At 34.7% G+C, this 12,759-nt stretch overlaps 1 long non-coding RNA gene across 4 annotated transcripts in view; it reads right to left on the minus strand.

Moving 5' to 3' along the window:
• Positions 1 to 1,597: 1,597 nt before the first annotated feature.
• LOC141378328 (uncharacterized) overlaps positions 1,598 to 12,759 on the minus strand; it is a 37,387-nt gene continuing 26,225 nt past the window's right edge. Inside the window, exons 3-7 of one of the 4 annotated variants that reach the window (XR_012392543.1) lie at positions 10,317 to 10,457; positions 10,138 to 10,200; positions 5,178 to 5,494; positions 4,610 to 4,851; positions 1,598 to 2,597 (exon numbers count right to left, since the gene is read on the minus strand). This is a non-coding gene — a long non-coding RNA (uncharacterized lncRNA). Of the gene's footprint in view, positions 2,598 to 3,348; positions 4,852 to 5,177; positions 5,495 to 8,832; positions 9,945 to 10,137; positions 10,201 to 10,316; positions 10,458 to 12,759 lie in introns of those variants that run through there. The other 3 variants (XR_012392542.1, XR_012392544.1, XR_012392541.1) reach the window with 3 other exon arrangements.

The raw sequence follows: 12,759 nt of genomic DNA on the forward strand, positions 1-12,759 counted from the left end.
ATAGATGGCTAATTTGTATGCCATTGATATGTTCAGTGCTAAGGTAAAAAAAAAACAAACACTTTTGGCACTTTTTTTCGAGTCTTTTCATTAGTTTTGTTTTTCCTGTAAATTATTTAATAAATACCGTATCGTGCTATTCATACCGAGGTATTATCGTACTGTGAAATTCTGATACCGTTACATCCCTACTATATACACATACATTACCTGACAAAAGTCTTGTCTTCGATCCCAGCAAATAATCCCAACAAATAATAACATGACTTCTAGTTGATCATTTTGAAAAGTGGCAGAAGGTAGATTTTTCTGATGACTCATCTGTTGAACTGCATGGTAACATCAACAGCCTGAGGTATCAAGACATTTGTGCTGCCCATAAATCAGAGGAGAGGGCGAATTCTTCATCAGGATAGCGCTCCTTCTCATACTTCAGCCTCCACATCAAAGTTCCTGAAAGCAAAGGTGGTCAAGGTGCTCTAGGATTGGCCAGCCCAATCACCAGAGATGAACATTAAGTATTTCTGGGGTCAGATGAAGGAGAAGTCATTGAAGATGAATCCAAAGTCAGATCTTACCGTCCTCTTACTGTGATCTTAAAAATCAAGGCTTGATCATATTTTATTCTGGTAAAATAAGTGTAATCTAGAGACCTTTGCCTTTCATATAAACCACTTCTGATACCTAATGATCAACTAGAAGTCAAGTTATTATTTGTTGTTCCTAAAACTTGGATGGGCGAAAAGACTTTTGTCAGGTTGTGTATATATCTTCATATGTACATTTATAGAGACTATTTATTATAGATTATGTGTGTGTTACTAAAGAACACTGAATAATGCAACAATAGACAAAAAAACTTACAGTACGAGTAGTTAGCAACAATTGTTTTGAACAAAATTTCACAATCTTTTTTGGAAACACACCATTTGGTTTTTCCTCTTTTGTCAGATTCAAACACAATTCTATTTTTCTATATTTATTATTTTTTAAAAAATACTTAGTTAATCATATTTATTTTATATCCAAGTATCATGTTTTAGCTTTTGCAAAAATATGACTGAAATTCTTTATAGGACTATGGCTTTGGCATTTCATCTTAAAATATATAAAACATGTAAAATACAAAATGTTCTTAAGGTCTTAAAAGACGATTGTCTTGAATATTTAGTTTGCTAGAGGTCATTCAGCATAATAGGATCAAGATGATGCTTTAAAATCATAACAAATCCTAAAGTCATTTCTCAGTCTATAATATTATTCAAAGCCAACCAGAATACTGCAGTAAAGTGAGTTTATTGCTATTAAATATCCGTATTAAAAGGTAGAAATATGTCTGAATGACAGCCTGCAATATAAGCTAAAGCAGAAAGAAAATCCATGTAACTCCATTAAAATAGTAAGCTACACTAACGTAAATATTAAGCAACACAAATGTTTTCAACCCTAATAATAATAAAATAATATAATAATATAATCACCTACTGCACATTTAAACAAAGAAATAGCAGCTTTTGAGTCTTTTTTTTTTTCAAAAACATAAATCTGTACCAACCCCAAACTTTTCAACAATAATAGGAAGCATTACTGCAACATAATATCATAGTATAATGCTCTTTATACAATTTTTATACACCCATTCTTTAATGCATCCAGTTATTTTTCCACTTGAATGGGAGTTCACATTTTTTTCAAACAAATCTCTGCAGGAAGGGAAACTTTTTCATTACAGAGTCGGTGATAATTCTAAAAATGTACTTCAGATATTACTGACTAATCCGGACGCTTATGAGCAATGTAGGACAGGATGGAGTCAGCAGTTTACCTGGACAATGCAGAGCAGCTCTGCTTTTCTTCTGCTCTTCATCTGTAATGCATACAGAGCGCTGAGGTTTTGGCCTTCCAGTTAATATTCCTTCCCTTTCCTCTCTTCTCAAGTCTGATTTAAGCCAGCTGCACATTGGGCCTCGATTTTGCCACCTAAGACAAATTTAGGATTGAAGAAAACATTTTTTTTTTCTTCTCGAAGCGGTGTTATGACAAGCCCACCGACAGCTGATTAATTGCCTTCGCCATGAATATTAGGCCTCCGAAGTTCTCAGTGTAGTTCATAAGATTTGGTCAGCAGTCTTGAAGCTTGACTTCACTTTTGACAGCAATAACCAATACAAACACTGTGATGTGTGACCGTATATACATTCAGATAAATTAAAAAATTAATTGGTAAATAAATATTTGAGTACTGAAGACTTCTCATCCATCAAAGTAGTACTTTTGCAACTATATAAAGGAAAAGTCCATGACTTTTCTATTTCTATTTGGATGTGATCCAAGAGCTGTGAAGTGACGATGCCAACAATAGAGGACTTCTAGAAGCATCTATAATCCTGGACCAGGCCACATCCTGAGCACATGCTGTGGCGGCCATTGAGGAGTGGAGATCATGAGACTGATTCCTGAAAGACCCCAGTGACAGAAAAGTGTCTGCATTGATCTTGTGGGCCAATCTGAACACCTGCTGGTGACCTACTCACACCTGCAGCCTCTCCATGATGGACGTCCAGCATTCTCCAGCCACCAGCACCTAGACTGCAGCTCTGCACAAAGAAAACATGGTCATACTCCAACTGAGCCTGGTTTCTCTCGAAGTTTTTTCCCTTCACTTTCGTCAATTGGTGAAGTTTGTTGAAGCTGGCTTGCTTGGCTTGGGACTTGTGGAGCTGCATATCGATGGATTTGCTCTTCAGTGTTTAGACTTTCAGCATTGAAAATTAAACCTCACTGAACTAAACTTCAACTCTTAAAACTTTCAATACACTAAAATTTCTATTTTAAGCTGCTTTGACACAATTAACATTGTTAAAGTGCTATAGAAATAAACATTTTTTGTTATTAAACCTTTTCTTGCTTTTGACCCTGGATTACAGCACCAATCAGAATTGTCAATTTTCTTAAATTGAGATTCACGCAACATCTGAAAGATGCTTAAATAAGCTTTTCATGAATGCATAAATAGTTAAAGCAGCAGGATATTTAGCAGAGATACAACTATTTGTCAAAAAAAATAAGAAGCAGATAAGACAGTTAGCATTCAGCTCTCATTATGGCTGGAACTCAATAAACAATAAATGTTTTTCTTAAGGGTAGGTAAAATAATCTTGTTTTCAGTTTGCGATGAGATTATTTGGCTTGCCCCATTGGAAAATTATTTTGTCTTTTTTTAAGTTAGCTCACTGAATTGTCAATGAGAAATGTGAAGACCCTTAAAGCAGCCATAATGAAGTGCTTAGCAATGCATATCAAAAACTTGATACATTAACAACTGGACAGATTTACAAAAAGCCTTCATAGAACATGAGCTTTACTTAATCTATTGATAACTGATTTTTACATATATAAAAAAACATATTACCATTAACATAAACATATTGCATAAAACAGGTACAAAAGAATATATCTGTGCAGCATAGAATGTTTTTGTGGTCTACAGTACGTTCACAGATCTAAATAAACAAATTGAGACTCAAAATTTAAATATACTGAATTTTTACCTATTTTTTGTGCTTTTGCATTAATTACTTAAAATTAGTATTAGTAATAATAATCGATTTAACTTTTTTTTTTTTTACAAGAGTTTTAAAACGTACCTTTATATAATATTTTAATAAAGTTATTAATAAATGCTAAAAAAAACACATTAACATAATAAATACATACTAAATAAAGTAGACCAACAGCTTTAAGCATTTTAAGTTACAGTTTTAATTTTATTTACTTATATTTATGCTAGATAGATAAATAGATCGATTGATAGATGAACAGACAAACGTCATCACTAATTTATTACCTGAAGTATACATACACTTATTCTTACACACATTGCTGAGTCTTGTTTTGCTGTAAGGCTGCAAAGCGTATTTTTGTCTAGTCTTTCCGTGTTTTGATCCTTGCCTTGTTTTCCTATTATAAATTCTTTGCCATCTATCCTGACCATTTGCCTGTTTTTGACCACGTGCTTAGAATTACCCTCATGCTCCAGTTTGTGCCCTCTTGTTTGACTGCTCTTGTTAATAAACTGCACTTGGATCCCCATCTCGAAAAAAGAGAAAATATCCAATGAGCAGCAGTTCTGTGGGCGCAAATGTCTTGTTGATGCCAGAGGAGAATGGCCAAACTGGTTCCTACTGATAGAAAGGCAGCATTAACTCAAATAACCACTCGTTACAACTGAGGTCTGCAGAAGATCCTTTTTAAACGCACAACACATCCAACCTTGAGGCAGATGGGCTACAGCAGCAGAAGACCACACTGAGTGCCACTCCTGTCAGCTAAGAACAGGAAACTGAGGCTACAATTCACACAGGCTCACCAAAACTGGACAATAGAAGATTGGAAAAATGTTGCCTGTTCTAATGAGTCTCGATTTCTGCTACAACATTTGGATGGTAGGGTCAGAATTTGACGCCAACAACATTAAAGCATGGATCCATCCTGCCTTTAACCAATGGTTCCGGCTGGTGGTGGTGGTGTAATGGTGTGGGGGATATTTTCTTGGCATACTTTGGGACCATTAGTAGCAACTGAGCATTGTGTCAACACCACAACCTACCTGAGTATTGTTGCTGACCATGTCCATCCCTTTACGACCACAATGTACCCATCTTCTGATGGCTTCCTCGAGCAGGATAACTCATCATGTCAAAGCGTGGATCATCTCAGACTGGTTTCTTGAACATGACAATAAGTTCACTGTACTCAAATGGCCTCCACAGTAACCAGATCGCAAACCAATAGAGCACCTTTGGGATGTGGTCGAACAGGATATTCACATCATGGAATATTTCCAGTACACTGTTGAATAGATAGATAGATAGATAGATAGATAGATAGATAGATAGATAGATAGATAGATAGATAGATAGATAGATAGATAGATAGATAGATAGATAGATAGATAGATAGATAGATAGATAGATAGATAGATAGATAGATAGATAGATAGATAGATAGATAATTACATCAAGAAGCATTTTCTCAACAAGTTTAAAAATGGTCTTGTTTTCAGAAATAATACATCAAAATTATGTGTGTTTTTCTTTAAAACAAGCTAAATAATATTGCAATGCAGCAAGTCAAATAATCATGTCTAAAACAGAAAACAAGAATGTTTTACTTACCCTTTAGAAAAGCTTTTTTTGCAGTGTATTTCAGCCATGTTGAGAGCTGAATGCTAATTTGCTTATCTGCTACATATCATTATTTTCCAAAAGATCTCAGCAGTTCCCTCTTAGACCAGCGATGCAGTCTTTTATTGTTATTTCTTTTCCAGGCAAACCATTGCTTAGAGGTTTTGATTAAACTTTGCTTGTCAATTAGAACGCAACAACATGAAATGACTAGCAAACCCTCCAGGCTATGCAACAAAACACACAAGAAACACAGATGTCGCAGTCATGATATATAACAGGATCTCATTCAGGTCATGTTGTTTGATCTGACAAACAAGAAAAAAAAAATTACAGATTAAAAATCAATAAAAATCAGCTCCAAGTGGCATGCAATATGATTTTACGTGATTAAGCGTGTCGTTCGTATTGTTTTTGGTCCCCTTTCGGGGTCGTCACATTGGTAATTATTAACAATATGCAATTACTTTGGCTTCTTTTTCCTTGATTGCCGGAACGGAGAGCCAGATATCAATGCGGTCGAGTAAATAAATTCAAGTTGAAGTGGCGCAGTAATTGAAAGCAGTTTATCACAGCTCTCAGATTTCCTTGTCTGAGTGAGTTCTGTTGAGCTTTGATCTGCACAATTAGCATTGAGATGTGTCTTCTTTAAAGTGCAGCCAGCGACGTGTGGCTTTCTGAAGCTCATCCACAACTCACGGTTAAAGCCATGGTTCATTGAAAAAATTCAATCTCTGTCATCGTTTACTCTTTACTTGTTCAGAACTTATTTGAGCTGCTTTCTTCCGCTAAACACAAAAGATTTTTGAAGAGTGCTGGTTGATGGTATTCATTAGTGTGGGGTGTAATTAGCTGCTAAGTTACTGTAATTAAATTAGTTTTCTGTTGGAAATCATTACTTTTTTTAGATAATTTAATTAGTTATAACATACTTGCCTAAAACCCTTTTAATGTCACCCCCAGGTTTTGAACATTGACATGATCAACTTAAATGATTAGCAATCTTCAATGCTTTGGTGTACACATTTTTTTAAATAATAATTTTAGGGGGTTTTCACCTTTTTATTGGGATAGGATAGCAAAGGACAGACAGGAAAGCATTGGGAGCAGAGAGAGAGGAAGGGTCGGCATAGGGCAGGGGTGGCTAACCCTGTTTCTGGAGAGCCACCTTCCTGCAGATTTTAGTTGCAACCCATATCAAACACACCTGCCTGTAATTATCACGTGTTCAGGTCCTAATTAATTGGTTCAGGTGTGTTTAATATGGGTAGCAACTGAAATCTGCCAGACGGTGGCTCTCCAGGAACAGGGTTTGCCTCCCCTGGCATAGAGCCTCGAGCTGGGTATCTTACTCAGGTCTCCGTGAGCACCATGGTGCTATATGTCAACGTACTTAAAAGTAACACCCCATCTATGCAATAGTATCTGGATGCAGCCTTTATGATGCAAGCTGAGATTGCATCACTCAGCGATGCAATGTCAGACACAATGCACTCAATGGAGCGAGTGACATCACTGTGATGGGTAGGGTTAGGTGAGCGCATTAAAAAGCATCGGATGCAGCTCAGATTGCACTGCACTAGGTCTGCAATCACACCCCTCTTGACCTAACTAAGCTATTTATGACTACATAGTGCACAGAATTAAACTTGGTCTTATTTTAAAAAAGACAGATGTCAGATTTTAGCTGAAGTGAAAACAGTTGGAAAATCCAAAAAAATCAAAAGTTATATCAAAAGTTATATGCATTTATGTTTATGAAAATAATAAAACGATAATTGTTTATTATAATACATCAAATTTGTATTTCACAAAACATATTTTAGGCGAATAATGACAGAAAATTAAAGCTTAATATCTCTACAAATTACATTCTAAATTTGAATATGACGTCTCAAAAAATGAGCTTTTAGTAAGAGTTTGTTTGGCTGCAGTACCAAACATGACCACTGGATGATATTCAGTTTTCATTGAGGACCATGCAAAGACACCCTCTATGTTTTTGCAGAATGTAAACTGTAAGTTTTCATACTTTTTACAATATTTATAAAGACGACATGACATTCTAAGGTTTGGTGGTATTTGAGTTGAATTTGAACACTGAACTGAGCTAAACTGAACTGAACTTAGACTCTAAAACTGAACTACACTGTTTCAATGTACTATGATCTTTTATGTGAAGCTGCTTTGACACAATCTACATTGTAAAAGCGCTATGCAAATAAAGGTGAATTGAATTGAGTCTCTAAAAAAACAAAAATGTACATGTGGACTGCTGTAGCAAAGTAATTTGTGACTCTGATGAGTAGCTTTGTTGCAGATTAATAAATAACTGCTGCTCAGTTAACTCTCTCAAAGATCATCACCAGAAATGGAAAATAGACATTACGTTTTTAAAAATCATATTTGGCATGATTGTTTTATGTTTACTACAATATTGGTGGTTTAAATATGTGACAGTAAATGATCAAACCGGTTGTACTGACAGAAACTGTTTTTTAATCCATTACTCTTCCTACGCAACAAAACAATCTGTGGTAAAATATGCATTCAGAATAAAAGTGAAATGTAAAATTACATGTAAACGAGAAAAAAAGGAAATAAAATCAGTAAAAATATGGTATATGAAATGTCATTCATTTAAAACATTTTTTATGTTTAACATGTTTAACATGTAACATTTTTTTTTTATGTTAAAATAAAATTTGCGTTGAGAACACAATGCAAAAAAAGTTTTTTGGTGGGGTAGTTAAAGGGTTAATGCGTCCTTTGCATCATTTGAACATAACATATTAGAAAACATGTAATACATTTTGTTTTGTTTTGTTTTTTTTTTGTTGCATTTTTTATACAATCAGTCAACTGAGGAATTGTTGTGATTATTATTATTATTATTATTATTATTATTATTATTATTATTATTATTATTATTATTATTATTATTATTTATTATTATTATTATTATTATTATTATTATTATTATTATTATTATTATCATTATTATTGTTATTATTATTATTATTATTATTTTGAAAATTGTCAAAATGTACTCATAGTACTTGTTCCAAACCTGTTTTGAGTTTTTTCTAGTCAACACTAAGGAAAGATATACGGAATAATGATGGGGGGAAAAAGCCATTGACTTCCATAGTATTTTTTCATACCACAAATGCCAGTGACTGCTTTTTCCCCCAATATTCATTAAAATATCTCATTTTACTTCAAGAAAAGAAAGTTCAGAGCCAAGTGTGAGAAAAGGAAGTAATTTTTGTAGTAACTATCCCTTTAAGAGACTAAGTAAAGACCTGATTATTTTAAAAGCTGCAATGGTCGTCTCTCAAAGGGCCGTGTGTTGTCTTATTTTCCATTCAAAGCGAGAAACTATTGATAACTGAAGAAAGAACACAGAGTCAGATATCATTATCTCAAAATAAGCCTTCGTTGTAAGGTTTTACTTGGTGGTAATGGACAGTACATTATGGCTGTACGTTATGCAAGTAATGCATAAAAGTAAACAATCATGAAATATTGATTTGATTTCACATCCATGTAGGAAATAGGTTGCCAGGGACAACACAAACCCAGCTTCAGCGCAAAATGCTGCAAGACTAATTTAAAATCAATCATTCTGGAAAGTACATATTTAATGGACATGTATAATGTTTATTCATACTTTTTTTTTTTTAAAGAGAGCTGTATTTTTGGCAAAATAAATCTGAAATAAGGTGACACCTTACAAAAGGTCCATTTAAAGTTATATAATGCATTAACAACATTAAAATCACAGTACAGTTTGTTATCACAAATGTTAATGCTAGTTAATACAAGTGCTGTATATAGGTTTATTAAATAAAATACTAAAGATACTTTGATTACTTCACAATATTTTCTAAAATTAAAAACTACTTAAAAATTAATAGTTAGCTAGCTAGCTGGGTTATAAAAAACATTACTGGAAAGTGTAAAAAAAGGATTAAGATTCTCAAATATGGATTATTTTTAAGATTTAAACAATTTTGAACACACCACTATTTCTGTATTTATGTATTAAATAACTCTTAATTAAGCAAGTATTAATTGCAAAATCAAATGTTTTGCATAAATTATAATAATTATAAAATGCATTGTTGGAAATAGAATAAATTATTCTTTTATAATTGTAATCATAATAATAATAATAATACTGCATCTCAAGTATAATATAATTAAGCAAGTATTAATTTTCCGACTAAATGTTTTGCATGATTCTAATAATTAGAACTATAATAATAAAATACATAATTCAAAATTATAATAAATTAATACTACTACTAATACTACTGCATCTTAAGTATAATATAATTATTAGACAAGCATTAATAACAAATGAAATGTTGTGCATGATCATTATAAAATATGAAATACATTGTTTTGAAATAAAATACTTCTACTGCATCTCAAGTGCAACAACAATTAATTTGACAATCAAACAACAAAATTAGTTCAAAAAAATGCAAGTCAGAAACAAAGCTTATTTACTCTATATAACTCTAGTTTTCACCAATTATTCATGTGTTTAATTCAAGAAAAGTCTTAATAAAATCACTATTTTTGAAACATTGTACTGTCAGCTCAAGTATAGGATATGAATTCAGTTCAAAGTAATAAATAAACAACAAATAAACAGTAAAATGTCTAAAGATTGTTCAGGTCTAAAAAAATGTTATGAATTTCTGGATGACACTGTTGCAGCTGTTGAAAACGTAGACATTGAGCACACTGAAACAAAACAAAACAAAAGAAGATGGAAAAGCATGTTTAAAAAAACATCCCAACAGGTCATTTAAACCAAAACTGCTAGTAGTGTATAATCGAATGAACTCCAGACACTGAGCAACTCTAGAAGACACTAAACATGATAAAAAATCAGCTACAGAGTAAATAAAACTGGCAAACAGTGAAAACATACAACCTTATCAATTATTCAAGCTTGGGTTTGATTATTGCTTCTCTTCCCTCGGCTGTAGAGCTGCGTCTGCAATATAAAAGCAGCAAAAGTGTTAAGTAGCTTCACTATTGCCAGCTGAGTCCCCGGCACGGGTTCATGCACGCACACACACATATCCCAGAGAAAACTTGAGGAAAACTCACCATAGCAGCCAGAGTCACGTTATCAGCCATGACAGCAGCGTAACTCCAAATTTTATGGCTCTATTGTGTTCTCGGCCATGCGTTCACTCAAAGCACGCCAGATGTCTGATTTTCTGCTAGTCTGGTTATGGAGCTGAACATCTGTGAACAACAAACAAAACATGCAGACACTGTGTTATCAAAAATGATCTCAAACCAGTGTTATTTTAGAAACGCTATTGCTTTGAATACTTTGAACTAGTTTTGTCTTACATAAACATTTACGGCTGTATTTTAAGAAGCCCCTATTTTGCATTTAAAAAGGACGTATTTTGGTTTTAGGGGTCTCCAACAACAGGCTGATATGCGTGTAATGTCAAAACACACTTTAACTGTCGTATAATATGCATTTGTTTTTACTTAATTATCCTAATGACTCCCATTTGAATCGTTCAGCGATTCATTTGTTCCCAAACCCCTCCTTAGCGCAAAGCTAATCTGTGCTGATTGGTCTGATGACCCAGTCTGTTGCGATTGGTCGACAGCGTTTAGCACAAGAAATGAGAGAAAAGCCCACCACGGCTATGAAATAGCAGCCAGAGAGTATATGAGAGCCCAACGCTGGAATGCAATGAATGAATGCAGTTAAACACCAGCATATTGCTCTACTATTAAACCTAACCGCAATTAATAGCAACACACATTCAATATTCATCCACACAGTTGCAAAAGTTGAACTATTTTGAAAAGTAGCTGTGCCACGCGTGTGTGGGAACGGCTGATGTTGGCCTTAGCAAAGGTGTCGGTGACATCTCCTCACTTTCGTCGGTGATAATCCCCGCCACCGCCCTGGTTCGTACATGCAATCACAACCCCATCTCTTGTTTTCACTTTCAGTTTGAGGGCGGCATGGTCATCTTTTGCCTATAGCACCAGTTCAGTTTGCTCCGGCCCTGCCCGCAGCCGAATCTCGGTCAGTGATCGTCATCTTCGCGTCATGATCAGTCCTGTAATCCCCCACACCACCGCTAGTGTGTGGAGGGAAAGCGTGTGCACATTTTAACGGAACTGTAAGTACATATTTGGAGATGTACCATATCCCAACTCAACTCGATTCGTTTATTCGACTCGGAGTCTAATATTTCGCTAAAGAATCAATAGTTTTAAACATGCTGCACTCTCAGATTTAAACCTCAGCTGGATGTTTTCAGGGCGACACAGTAGGTAGTGCTGTTGCCTCACAGCAAGAAGGTCGCTGGTTCGGCTCGGCTCAGTTGGCATTTCTGTGTGGAGTTTGCATGTTCCCCCTGCATTCACGTGGGCTTCCTCCGGATGCTCCGTTATCCCCCACAGTGCAAAGACATGTGGTATAGGTGAATTGGGTAGGCTGAATTGTCCGTAGTGTACGAGTGTGTGTGTGTGGATGTTTCCCAGAGATGGGTTGTGGCTGGAAGGGCATAAGTTAGTGGTTCATTCCGCTGTGGTGACCCCGGATTAATAAAGGGACTAAGCCGACAAGAAAATGAATGAATGAATGGATGTTTTCATTTCCTTAGAGCTGTGTTACACACTGCATGGAAGCTTATTTTCAAAAACCCATAATAGGGGCTCTTTAACGATCTAGGCACATAGTCTAAAACAAATGATGCAAAAGCATTAAGTGCGTGTCTGAATACACTTGCTGTTTTAGGATGGAAAATACGCCCCAGCACATGGTCTAACAGGGTTGTGCTTGTTCTCTTAATGAGTTAAGTACAGTGTTACATTTTAACATGAATCTTTTGAAGATCTAAAAACATCCAATAAAATTATGTTCAAATCAACAAACTACATCGACTTGGAGAAACAAAATGTGTAACTTTAATGGGTGTGTTTTGAGCATAATGTGCATTTAACAAATTAGAGTTTAATCTCCCATTCCCTTTAAAAGTCAGTTGCATCGCACCATGGCACATTTGCTATTTACATGGTGGACTTTGTAAGTGAAAAAAACTGACCACTTCACATCTGCAGCACGAGGCTCCGCTGTTCAACCTCTTTACTTTACTTTTATTCTTTACTTTACTCCTTTGCTTTTGTGGATAAGGAAATGGTGAAAACTCACTCCACTAAAGACATCCATCAGCCTACATTTGAATTTTTGTTTGTTAAGTGCAAAGATTTGTTTCAAAACTTATTGCTAAATTAACAATAATAGCGAAGTGTGGTAAAAAATAAAATAAAATAAGTTATATCCAAACACACGTCTTAATCTTATGCCCCTTATGATGAGGCATGCATCTCCAAAACCTAACAGGTGGACAAATCTAAACTGTATTTTTTTTTATTATTAAAACAAATATAAAAATGCATATAAAAATAATAACACTATACAAATTGTGTAGGATAAACTGAAAATGCCCCCGGAGATGAGGCATGGAGGCTGTGTTTTTTTTATATATATATATTTTAATCCTTTAATTGT

Source organism: Danio rerio, chromosome 16, assembly GCF_049306965.1.
Source record: "Danio rerio strain Tuebingen ecotype United States chromosome 16, GRCz12tu, whole genome shotgun sequence".
NCBI classification, from domain to species: domain Eukaryota; kingdom Metazoa; phylum Chordata; class Actinopteri; order Cypriniformes; family Danionidae; genus Danio; species Danio rerio.